We start from the raw sequence: 12,785 nt of genomic DNA, 5'->3' as shown, positions 1-12,785 counted from the left end.
CCACAGGCAAACCTCTCATCCAGCCCTGCAGCTGTTTTTCTGGTAGCGTGCACTTAATAGCAAGGGTGCTTTCTGATTCCGTCCTCTCCTCGCTGGTCATAGCGGTCCCATGTGCTTACACTTTAAGGCAGGAGCTAGGATTAGGGAGACCACAAAGAGGGTTCATGCCCCCAGGTAAAGCACAGTTCCTTGCTTGAGGTGGGCCTGGCAGGGTTGGAGTGGACTCAGGGGATCTATCACTCTTCAGATCCTTTTAGGAGTCTGCCTCCTAGAGAAGACATATTAAGGGGCAATTTCATGCCGAACTGGTCTCTAGCCTGCCCCCCCACCCCCCGCTGCTCCTTGCACTTGGATCCCACTAGGATTCATAGATTTGTAAAGTCTGAAAGGACCACTGTGACCATCTAGTCTGACCTCCTGCCTAACCCAGACCAAAGAACCTCACCCAGTAATTTCCACATCAAGCCCCTAACTCCTGCCCCCCTCCCACACACACAGGCAGCCTTGTTCGTTTTCTCAGTACCCAGCTTCTTGTCCTGGCTGCTGGTACGAGGATTTAAAGCACAACCAACAATGAAAACTGCGAAACACCTAGGGCCAAATCCTTCTATCCTTATTTAGGCAAAATTTTCCATAAAGTGAATTCCCCTGAGTGAGAAGTACAAGATTTGTCCCAGGGAATAGAGACATCCCTGTTATTTCAAACACAGCTTATCTTTTATTAATCTTTTGCCACATTGCTATCAAATGACACTTACCTTTCTCTGTTAGTCCAGTATTACTCAGTATTTTCTAATTAACATGACATTGAATTAGATTGTCCTAGGATTCAGTAACATGCCTGCACTAGCATACCCAGTACATGGTATCCTGTTACCTTCAATATAGCTTCGCTATTGATGGAATATGCAGGATGTACTGCATACCGTCATTCCTTTCAGGGAGTATTCTGACACTCGGCCTTGATCTTGGCTTTCACTCTGGCAGAGTCCTGTTGTATGTTTATTTATAACTTCTTGCTTTGGGGATAGTAGTGGCTGCCTGAGACACTTTCTTGTTATGCCATAATTCTCAGGGAGAGGCTCTGTGAATTACAGTAAAGAGGGCTTTGCCCATTTGGAAATAAAAAGTCTGTAAATTAATCAGAATGCAATTTTAGCAAACCACCAATTTAACCAGCCAGTCCAATTATGGTGTGGGTTGCAGCAGGTCTGTGTGTTCGGGACTCCCTTGAGTTGTTTTCAGTTATGAAGTAAAAAATAAGAAATTAGGTCAGTTATACTCCAATGACTCCTCCTAATCACACAGATTGCAAGTGCATATAGCAGTATAGCTTTACCTAAATTAATATTTCCTATTTTACCGCTGTGACTACCATTTACCATCCTTTCCAAGCTACATGCAGAACACTGATTTCAAATGACACAATATTTAATGTGTCATTGTTGGCTCGGGGATGGTTTTAACCCCTACAGAGAGCTATGACAGAGTTGCCTAAATCTTCCCATTGCCTTCTGAGTGACGGTCCCCACTCCCTAGCTGCCAAGACCCACCTGCTATCCCCCGACTCTTCCCACCTCTCACTGGGCTAGCCCCCCTGCTAACTCTGGGAGCAACTCCACCAAACCTCTCCTGTTTCCTTCCAGCACCTCCTCCCCCAAACAAACCCTGTTTCCAAACCCTCTACAGGCTCAAACCTTCCTATTACCACTCTGGTCTGCCTCACTTTCTAGAGGCCTGGAGAAGTACCCAACCACGTTCCAGCAACGCCCACCCTCCCAAAAAAGGGTCTCAATCAGATCCCAGCAAAAGACATTACTGCTATGCTTTTTCCAGTGACATTAAAACCTTTCCACTGCCTCCCTAACTTGCTACACATCTGAGCTGGCAGCCCTCCTTTTGCCATCATCCACCTCCCAGCTGTCACAACCCTACAGACAAGCCAGTGACATTCCCCCACTGTTCTCCATACCACCATTTCTAAAGACAGAATTAAATTAATGTATTCCTACTACAAGCACCACTCTCTGCAACATAATTTTCATGATGATTTTCTTCTCCTCAGGGTTATTTAAGAAAAGAGCAAAATTCTAGCCTACTATCCATTGTGAGACCCCAAGTTAGTCAGTATTTGGTCAAACATTTGTACCCTCGCTCCCAACCAGATACGCCAGCTAGGGACTGCCCAATCGCTAGAAATTATTGCTTCATCTTTCTTCCCTTTATACTCTTGAACAATTTCAAACCAGACTAGTGCTGGAAAAACCTCAAAAGTGCAGGAGTTTGGCTGCGTTTCAAAGGGTCTGATCACTTATGTGCACTCCGTTCCTTTCTCATTTCTCCATGTTGCAGCCTTCTCCCTCTGACCCTTCTTAATTCTTTCTCGATTCAACCAACTTTCTCCCTTCCCCTGGGCCTATCTTTCCCTTTATGTGAGCCAGCTCCCTCTCACTCATCTTCAACGAACCCCTGGTTGGCCATGCTGTCTTGCTGAGCTTGCCTCATCTCTCCCCGACTCCCAGAATGTGCTTCAAATTCATTAGGAATTTAAAGGGCAGGGTATAAAGACCTCACTTTCATATGGCTAGCTGTAGCAACAAAGAAAACAGGTGACATTTCAAAATGGGGGGTTGAAAATTTACTTGAACTTTTTATGTAGGTTAGCTGCGAAGACATGGATCGCTGTCAAGGTTACAATTTTGCACACTCAAAAGTTAGGCAATGCAGACATTAAGGGTATCATAGTAATGTAACTCACCTACATATATGGCCATATCATGTCATTGACAGGACCAAGTTTTGCCCCCAGATACTGCTGTGATGCTCCCCAACCCCCAAAGCAATAGGGGTTGAGCATATGTACCTGGAGTTAGAATTGAGCTCTTTGATGAACCCATCTCTTCCGCCTGCTTGGCCAGCCATGTCCCCATCCCAACCAGCCCGTCCTCACAAGGGGCCTGATCCAACGTGCACTGAAGTCAATTGGAGTCTTTCCACTGACTTCAGTGGGCTTTGGATCAGGCCCAGAGTATAGTATGCAGTAGAACTTAAAAAAAACAGAAGTGTTGGACATTTTATAAAAAGTGCTCCTCTGAGGGGGGTAGGGGATATGGCCTATAGTATTAAAGAAGTCAGAGAGAATAGATACATACATTCAGCTCAGCAACAAGATATCTCTACCTATTTTACCTTTCTTGTGACTGTCTTGTTAAAAGTAAAATCCCAGTTTAGTTACTATATAATTTGCTTCACTTTTTAAAAAATGAAAGCCTGGTGACACTCACATTTTTAGCACATGTGGAAGCAAAACAGTTAAACTGCTAACCAATAATGTTTTGTAATTCATATGAGAGCCAAGAAGATTAATGAAATGTTCATGAGAAAGGCTGGCAAAAGGCCACATTCCTATGGGAACATTGCTGCAGTGAGGTTTAACGGATCACGATGGACATTAAGAAACAAATGTGTGGGAGTTTTAGGGTGAACTGTAAATGATCAAGAATCTAGTAAAAATATAGGATACAATATATCTGTAACATGCTCATCTCTTTATCTAAAATCTGTGATGAAGATGGCAGTTTGCATCCAAAGAACAGCTGTTAAGTTACTGAGTTTTGCTGGCTTCTTTGAAAGTTACAGCAGATGCAACTTCATTAAAGGAACTGCTGCAACAAACTACAATATCTCAGCCTGACCAGCAGCTTTTCCCCCTTTCTACTGTGCAAGAACTCCCTATCAAGGCTTAATCCACCACCCTTCCTAAATCCTGCATTTGCTTTTAATTCCATACAATTGCATTATTTTTATTCTTTTTAACTAACCAGTGATAAACTGCACAGGTACAATGCGATTTCTGTTTTTGCTGTCTAACCACCTCCCTATTGCATACTTGTGTTTTTGAAATACATCCATGAGACCATGTGAATCCACTAACATTCTGTATTTAAATTTAGTTCCGTGGATTAGTGAATGCTATATTTAATCAAAGAGAGGAGGACAAGCTAAGTTTCTGCAGTTTGAGATGACAAACTGCATGTTAGTTATTTTCCTATAACCATACTGAGAAATAGACTTGGGACTATTGATTTCCATTAGAAAAGAGCAAGGTAACCATTAGGAAATTTATTAATTTTACAGTATGTCTGTCAAAGGTGTCCTAATTATCTAAAATAATCATCATTGACGATCATGGATGATAAGTTTTATTCATTAAATTAAAGGAAACCTGTGTTCTTACTTACCTTTCCACTAGATGGCAATAGTACATGGTAGTTACATGTATTTTAGACTATTTAGTTAATCATTTAAGAGGTGAATGTTTTTATAAGTTTGGATATCTCATTAAAGCAGGACATTAGCAACACTACAGTATGCTGATTGCTGTCTCAGTAGAGAGCTATCTTGAATAGCAGAATGAATTTTCTTTCTTTGCATAATATAAATGCAATATATAGATTCAAATGTACCAATATGCAGAATAAGAAGAACCAATACTTCTCCGTGATGGCTGGCACATTTAACAACAATAATATGTATGACGCTTACTATTTCATACTGGATAAGGGACTTCAATTATATTAAATTTAAGGGACAAATCAACCTCTGATGTCATTCTGTGGACTTCAATGGAATTCGCTAGGGGTGGATTTGGCTCCAGGGCTTTGGATCACAAAATAGAAGAAAAAAGGAGCACATACTACTGGATGAGAAGGGGAACAGAGTAATCTTTCCAGAGTGAGTCAGAACATCATCTGAAATGGGACACGGCAGCATGAGCCGGCAGCAGACTCGTTCTGGGCAGTGTGCCCTAAAAAGGTAAGGTTAAGAATAACAGGAGGAAAGAAGCAAGAGAAAATAAAACTTTACAAACATGTCTAGGGAGAACAGATACATGTTGATAGGCATTTAAACAGATGGAATATTAGAATCCGGTTACTGGGTGACTTGGCATCTCATGGTGACCATTTGACAGCTGGCTTTTTTGCAGTCTATACTCTAGTATATTTGCAAAGGCATGACAATGTGTTGTAATGCAGATTATACTGTTTTGCTGTGAGATACCCTGGAGAGCATTCAAACCTCAAGTTTATCAGTGCAGCCCTTTATCAGTGTGTATATAGATGTGCAGGTATTCACAGACATAAATGGCTTGGTTTAAGAAAAATCCTTGACATGATCACTATTGCCCTATGTATCTGCATGGAACACTTGCCCTCTCTTGTTCATATTTTTCAGACAAGAAGCCTTTCTGATCTATGGGGTTTTCAGTTACTGAGACAAACCTTTGCATCAGAGACTCAACGTACGTATGACACCCGCCTCTACAAAGTTCTGTTCCCTCCTACCCAGACTATTAAAATTAGCAAGACTAATTAGCCAAACCTGCATCATTAGACTGTGCTCCACATTTAATTACAGCACCAATCTTATTTTATAGTGTCAATCAGCTCAGATATTTTTCTCATTCAGGTTTGTTCCTGGTTTCAGAATTGTGAAGTCAAGTCAGTTAATATCACTGAAATGTTTAGAAATAAGGTTGGTTGGTTAAGTCCAGTCAGTTGTGATTGATGGTGGCTTTAGAGAGGAAGGGTGGAGCAGTGGTTAGAGCACTAGCTTGGGACTCTGGGAGGTAAATGCAATTCCCTGCTCTGCCATAGACTTCTTCTGTGACTTTGGCATGTCACTTGGGGCTGAATGCTCAAAAGGAGTTAGTCTGCTAACTTCCATTGATTTCAATTTTCCATCTGTAAAATAGGGATAAATGGGGATATTTCCCTACCTCAGAGGGATGCTGTAGGACATTAGTATATATAGTAAGTGTCTTAGACAGATTTTTGTGTTGAAGGCAGAGTCGTTTCCATTAAAAGTCACATTTCCCAACAGTTACTACATAAAATGGTCAAGTAATATGGTTTTTCCATATACAGTATCATTATGTGGTAACTTGGCAAATGTTGACGTTTGCAACCACCCGACCCACAATACACAAATGCCATCACAATTGCTACTAATTCATTAGAACTGTATGGACATGGAAACTAAGCTACTTTCGCACACCTAGATGTGATCCCACTAGGTTAGGGTTGAGGCATGTAGGCTGGGCAATGTGGGGAAGCGTATACAACCACTTACCATTTCTAATGGACATAAATGTCCACAGCTATTAATGAGGCAACTTCCACAACCACCAATTTCATGGCAACTAATGAGAGGGGAGGACCACAGGATTTGAAATCAGGAAGTCTTGAGTTTCAATCCTAAATTTGCCAATGGCAAGCTCTGTAGCCTTGGATGATTCTATGCAGTGGAGATTGTAACATTTACTTCCCTGCCTTTTGGGGTATAGTGAGGACTAATTAGATCAGGGGTCAGCAACCTTTCAGAAGTGGGGTGCCGAGTCTTCATTTAGTCACTCTAATTTAAGGTTTCGCGAGCCAGTAATACATTTTAATGTTTTTAGAAGGTCTCTTTCTATAAGTCTATAATATATAACTAAACTTTTGTTGTATGTAAAAGTAAATAAGGTTTTTAAAATGTTTAAGAAACTTCATTTAAAATTAAATTAAATTGCAGAGCCCCCCGGACCAGTGGCCGGACCTGGGCAGTGTGAGTGCCACTGAAAATCAGCTCGTTGCTGCCTTTGGCACGCGTGCCATCAGTTGCCTACCCCTGAATTAGATAATGTTTGTAATGTGTTTCGAAGATGAAAAGTTATCTACATGCTCATTGCTATTATATGAAAGAAGGAGAAGATGGACTCATACTTTATTTTCTGTGCAGTAACAATTCTGGCAATTGTATTTTTGTTAGTTTCTTCATGGTCTCAGTGACTTTTTTTCCTTTCTTTTGGTCAAGACTGGATAAAGTTACAGAGCCTGGCTCAGCTGCCAAAGCCCCCGGTTTCATACTGTTTTTAAACTGAGTCAGACTTGATAAAGGTTTTATTTCCTTGTTTATTTTAATAAATGTTTAATTGACGAGGTAACTTTAAAGTATATATGCCTTTTTGGCCTATAACATTGTCTGTATCCCTTAAATTGATGTATCTGATGCTATCAGTCCTGGTGACCTGGTAACAAGAAGCATATTAATGTAAAATGAGAACATAAGTGGATTGTTCAGATTAAAATGCTGAGTGTTTTCTTTCGGTTGCTATACATCTCTTACACAAATGCCTGCTTCTTTTTGATACGTCACTTTGGGACGGATTGCCGTTTTTCAGTTAATTGCATTCACAGGGTAATCTGAATGTTCATACATTGCCTTCATTTCTCAGCAATTTGGCTTAGCACGTTATTATTTATTTTTGTTCATTATATATTATTACTATTATTTGAATACCAAAAGTGTGATTAGAATTGTATAACATACAGAAAACAAACCCAGCTGTGCCCAGCAGACTGAGACCACTGAGTATATAGTGGGTGTAAAATGCTACCTAATCAGAATTCTCCACTCCCTGATGGTAGCTTTTTACTCTCGCTTGCACTTATTTTATACAGGTGTAAATGACTACACAAGGTGCCCAGGCAGTGGGGAATCAGGCACCATATATTTTAATACTCTTGGAAAATCTGGGCCGTTTACCAGTATGAGAGAGTCCTCTTTGTCTCATCCGGGCTAATAGCAAGCACATCTGGCTCTTATCCTCTTATTCCACCCAGTGCTTCTGGACCTAGCATGTAGGGAACAGTGCTGCATACCAGTTATTCTCACAGTGCATACAGCATAGGGGCAGAGGTGAAAGTAAGCCGGTCCGGTCCGGTATGGCATACCGGCAAGAGTCAGTACGCCGTGCCGGACTGCACCGGCTTCCACGGCGGGGATTTCAGAGCCCTTTAAATCTCAGCCGCGGGTCCGGCAGCCAGGCTGGGGCCGGGATTTAAAGGACTCAGAGCTCCCCGCGGCTGCAGGCAGCCCAGAGCCCTTTAAATCTCGGCCGCGGCTCCGGTGGCCAGGCTGGGGCTGGGATTTAAAGGGCTCAGAGCTCCCCGCCATTGCAGTCAGCCCAGAGCCCTTTGAATCCCACCCGCAGCTCCGGCGGCCGGGCTGGGGCCGAGATTTAAAGGGCTCTGGTCTCCCCGCAGCGGCAGGAGCTCTGGGCCCTTTAAATCCCGGCCCCAGCCTGGCAAAGCTCGGGGTTCCCCGTGGCGGCCAGAACCCCGGGCCCTTTAATTTTCCCCTGAGCTCCAGGGAAATTTTAATTTTCCCCTGAGCCACCTCTTCAGCTGGGAGCCCCTGGCTGATTTAAGGCCCTGGGGCTCCCAGCCACAGCCGGTGCCCCACGGCCTTTAAATCTTGAGAGGCCCTGCCTCTTCCACTTGAGGCCACGCCTCTTCTGGATGAGGCCACGCCCCCTCAGGACTCCGGCAATACCGGTAAGTCCTGTAAGTTACTTTCACCCCTGCATAGTGGAGGGGTGTATGAACAGAGCTATCTAGCATGCTTTAGAGCAGCCCTAAGGCTGATCTAAGTACAGCAGGACCTGAGGTAGCATAGAACCAGGCCCAGAATCAGGAAGCTGCAACTGGCTGTATTGAGTAGACCATGGGCATAGATAATAAGCTAACCCTGATCCTGTGAGCTTCACTAGTCCAGATGTCTGCCCTGCTGATTCATGGCTGAGCTTGAGACAAGCATTAGAGGTAGTGACTCCTGGCCACCCACTTCCCATGAGCTCCACTCTGACCTACTCAGAACAACTAAATAGGATCTGGATCAGAATCACCATGAAGCCTACAAATTCCCTGGGAGCAGAAGTTGGCTTCCTGTGCCACTGCCATTGTACATGGATTGAAGGGATTGGTCCGGAGGCTGAAATTGGGGTGTGGAGCATCTTCCTTGAAGTGCCAGATAGGCCTATGTAATCCCCAAGGTTTTATCACTCTCTTCACAAGTCTCACAGTTACAACTGTGTGAAAATAATCGCTGCAGCTAGTGAAAATGGCAACATGTCATCCTCTGAGAAAACTGCAGGGAGTTTTGCAGAGTTCTGCTTCAGTATGGGTACCGCTGCAAGGAGTCTGGAGCATTTCCGGGGTTGGGGAGGACATTTAAAATGATGTAACAAGTTTCATAAGGAGTTGTGAACAATACAAATGAACACTGAAGGCCTAATTTTGTTCTCAGACAACTGGTTTTCATTAACTGCAGCTGGACTTGATCTATCTGCTTTCATTTAAGTGAAAACTTTGGCCCTAATCTAAGAACTATATTGTTAATTCTTTATGTCAGTATAACTGTGACATCAAGTGAAAGCCTTGAGTTGCCCAGAGGGAAACCACAGTTTCAATAAGGGATACCCTGGCAGCACTGAAAAGAGTATATACATTTTGACATGGTGAAATCCTCTTTCAGTGTTTGTCACCAAGGTTTAGATGCTTGGCTAAAGAAGGAAATGAATCTTTTGCCATCCGAAGGCAGGAATACATGCAATGAAGCAATAGCTTCCTTCATCAGCACCAGCTTAAAACTTCTTGCTGCACCTGAGTGTATGTTTTATGTTCTCCATTTCCCTCTAAAACATTGTGCTGAAATTCACGGTAAGTGTGCAGGGTTGGAGCATAATATTACAAATACATGAGCTGGTAGGTTAATCGGACTTGCTACTCCTAGCAATCCTGCTAACGTAGTTGTACCTGGCACTTAGCATGCATATGGCTACTGCTTTCACAAGCAGTCAGCAATGGTGTCATGACCTCAGGGATCAGCCAATGAGCTAGTTGTTCTGATGATGAGTTTGTAATTTGATATGCTGCTGAAGAGCTTTGCTGGCGGGCTGCAATCCTGGGAACCACAGAACTCCCTCGTTAGTTTCTGTGTAACTTAGTCTGATTAATCCCTTGCTCTTCATAAAGTCTGTTGTTATTTTTTAAATTGAAATCCTGAGACTCTTAAACAGCTTTGCTCCAAACACAGTAAAGCAAATGAAGAATTGGAAGAATATACATCAGGCCATATTCTCTACCCTTGGTCCAAATGCAAAACTCCCACACATATCACTCGACCACGGTTGCTCCTGTACTGTACTGGACACAAACTCCAGGGGCAATCCTCATTGAGGTCAAGGGAAGTTTTGCAGTGTTGCCAACTCCCATTATATTATTGCATGTCTCACGTTGGTTGGTTGGTTTGTTAAATAAAGACTGCCTGGGAACCTCAACTTTCAATTGTTTTAAAAAGTACATTTCTAGCCCTCGTGGTTTCAGAGAAAAGCTTGGAAACATGAAGCAAGTGCATCCTGAAGGTTCAGAAACCAGAAGGCAAAGAAAAAGAATCCCACGTAGACTATTTTTTTTAAAAATCATGAGTTTTAAGCCAAGCTCATGATTTGTTTGGGTCTGACTCAGTATTTTTGTACCCTGTAGGTCAGCAATACTGGTTTTGCATTAATAAGGATTGTAGATTCAAGCCAGTTTTCTTGATTCAGGGAAATTGACCTGACTGCACATTGTTCAAATACTCACAGAAGCCCACGGTGGATTCATAATGCAGTGCATAAGGAAAACCTTGAAGGATGCAAGGCTTTGTTCTTTGATTTTAACTTTTAACTTTGAAATCGGCTCAAATTAAGGAGGGGCCTCTTAAATGTATTTATCATGATATAACAGGAGTATCCAGACCTGTTTACTCACTAATGGTTTTTATAGGTTTAAATAAAGACGTTTACAATTATAATTCTTATGAATGATTATCTAAGGAATTCTTAGCAATAGAAAGACAGATTGTGCCTGGCCTTAATACAGGGAGGGAAGGGGATAAAAAACTCCATCTCCATAACCCCTGCAGAGCTACATTAGGCAGGGACTGGGGAGAGCAGGGGCTCCATGTTTGGTACTGCTCTGCCCACAAGGTGGAGAGAAGCAGGGAGTGGGCAGGGTCTTGGCTAAGGTTCCTCATGCACACCAGTGAGACAGATGGAGGAACATGCTACGCTTGGCAAAGGTGTATAGCAGGTGCTCGGACAGTCACTATGGTGATGAGGGTGGTGAAAGAGCTGATATGGAAAGGAATGAAATAGAATAGAATAGCACATACTACCCCCACCTATCCATGAGCAAGAGTAACAGGGTCAAATCCTGGCTCCACTGTACTCAACAGGAGTTTTGTCATTGACTTAAACAGGGTCAGGATTTCACCCACAATTCCTCCCAGGGGAAGCTCATGTGATAGCACACCTACATGCTACTCCCTACTCAGCAAAGGCACAGTCTAGCTATTAATAGCCACTAAGACAAGGTGAGTGTTAACTGTCTACTAAGGTTGCTAGAAGTCATTAGCACTAATTGAGCAAAAAAAGAATAAGAAGTGTGTCCCTTTCTCCAGCAGGCTGTATTTCCACTAGGCTGAGATGTGTTAGCCAATCCCATAGAAGAAAATGTGGGTTGGGTTTTTTGTTTTTTGAAGCCGTCCTTGGGGCAAAATTACAGCCTCAAGAATAAGAAGCAACCAGGGGGAGGAGGGAATAGAGGCTCCTTTTCATTTTTATTTTTGGAACAAGTATTAAAGAAGAGTCTTTGCTCCTGAGTCAAGTTCCCATGCTTTTTCATTATGTTCTTTGGCTGAAGTGGTCTTTAGATAACAAATGTGTCAAGCTGTTCTGTCTCGCTAAGTTAGAATTAGGTTATGTCTGTGCAGAAGAAAGTTTTGGATTAGCTGCAAAACAATTACAACTCTGCTTGAATCACTGGTGATGTTCATTGTAAATCCATATTAATCTGAGCTTGGTCTGGAGTTGACAGAAGGATTCATTTTCCATATACAATGACGAGCACTTGTCCCTCTTGCTGTTTCCCAGGGCCTGTGTCTTTAGCTGTCTCAGAAAATTCGGAAAGCAGATACAATAGCCTTAAGCATAGTACAGTTGACATGAAAGTTGCAATACCTGAATATAAATCTTATATAATTGCATCTCTCGTAAAAATAGCTTATAATATTTTAATCATATTTTGGAAGCCCTTGTTCAAATATGTAATGAGATATTTTACCAATAGCCAGCCCCGGTTTTGAGCTAGGAGAACTTGGGGTGGGTGTTCATTTGTTCCTTCTTGACATGACTCTCAACAAACCAAGGCTCAAATATGGGAAACAATCTGCGACTGAGGCCCAACAATGAAAGACACAAAGTTGGGACTCTCGTCTTTCCAATGGGATAAGGCTCCTCTTTCTATCCCTGGTGGATCATGAGATATCAAAGCTTAACTCTATCACTGAGCTAGGGCTGAATATTGCTCATCTTGCACCTTAGAACAATGTAATGGGTGGGGCGGTCCTCATTTGGAAGGTGCATTTTTAGGCAGCTTGGGGCTTGGTTGTGTATTTAATGGCAACTGTTTGAAGCTGCTCAGAGAATGTTAAAAAATAGCCATGGTGGTTGAAGGTGCTTGAAAAATGCCATTTATCACTTGGATATGCAATTTATCACATGGTAATAGCAATAGATATGTGATGTGCATAGAGAAGACATGAAGGTATGGTAAGGTATGCAAATTTTAATGGCCTAATTTTAGTATGGCCACATTACTCTAAGGGTAAATCCACAAATGAGTTATGCAGGTTGCTCAAATGAATGGAGAGTACGGGGAATATGGTCTGTAATTCAGCCAAGTCCCCCTTGTGAAGAAAACTGCAGAGTAAGAGGCAGTTGCAGAAAAGTCCCAGCAAGGCAGGGAGGCAAAATGTTAGGTGCCTGACAGCAGCAAAATGGCAAGTTCCACAGAAAAAATGCTCAATTCTGTGGCACTTTGAAAAATGGCTAAATCCAGGACTCCGGGGCCATGGGGACC

At 42.5% G+C, this 12,785-nt stretch overlaps 1 long non-coding RNA gene across 1 annotated transcript; it reads left to right on the top strand.

Moving 5' to 3' along the window:
• The first annotated feature begins 1,479 nt into the window (after window positions 1-1,479).
• Window positions 1,480-7,135, top strand: LOC123368424. The gene is made up of 3 exons (XR_006578776.1): window positions 1,480-4,815; window positions 5,236-5,302; window positions 6,574-7,135. It is a non-coding gene; the product is annotated as an uncharacterized LOC123368424 (long non-coding RNA).
• Window positions 7,136-12,785: the final 5,650 nt, after the last annotated feature.

The sequence above is a fragment of the Mauremys mutica genome, chromosome 4, assembly GCF_020497125.1.
Source record: "Mauremys mutica isolate MM-2020 ecotype Southern chromosome 4, ASM2049712v1, whole genome shotgun sequence".
NCBI lineage: Eukaryota > Metazoa > Chordata > Testudines > Geoemydidae > Mauremys > Mauremys mutica.
The sequence above is the reverse complement of the archived record's forward strand: the minus strand, read 5'-3'. Positions and strand labels throughout refer to the sequence as shown.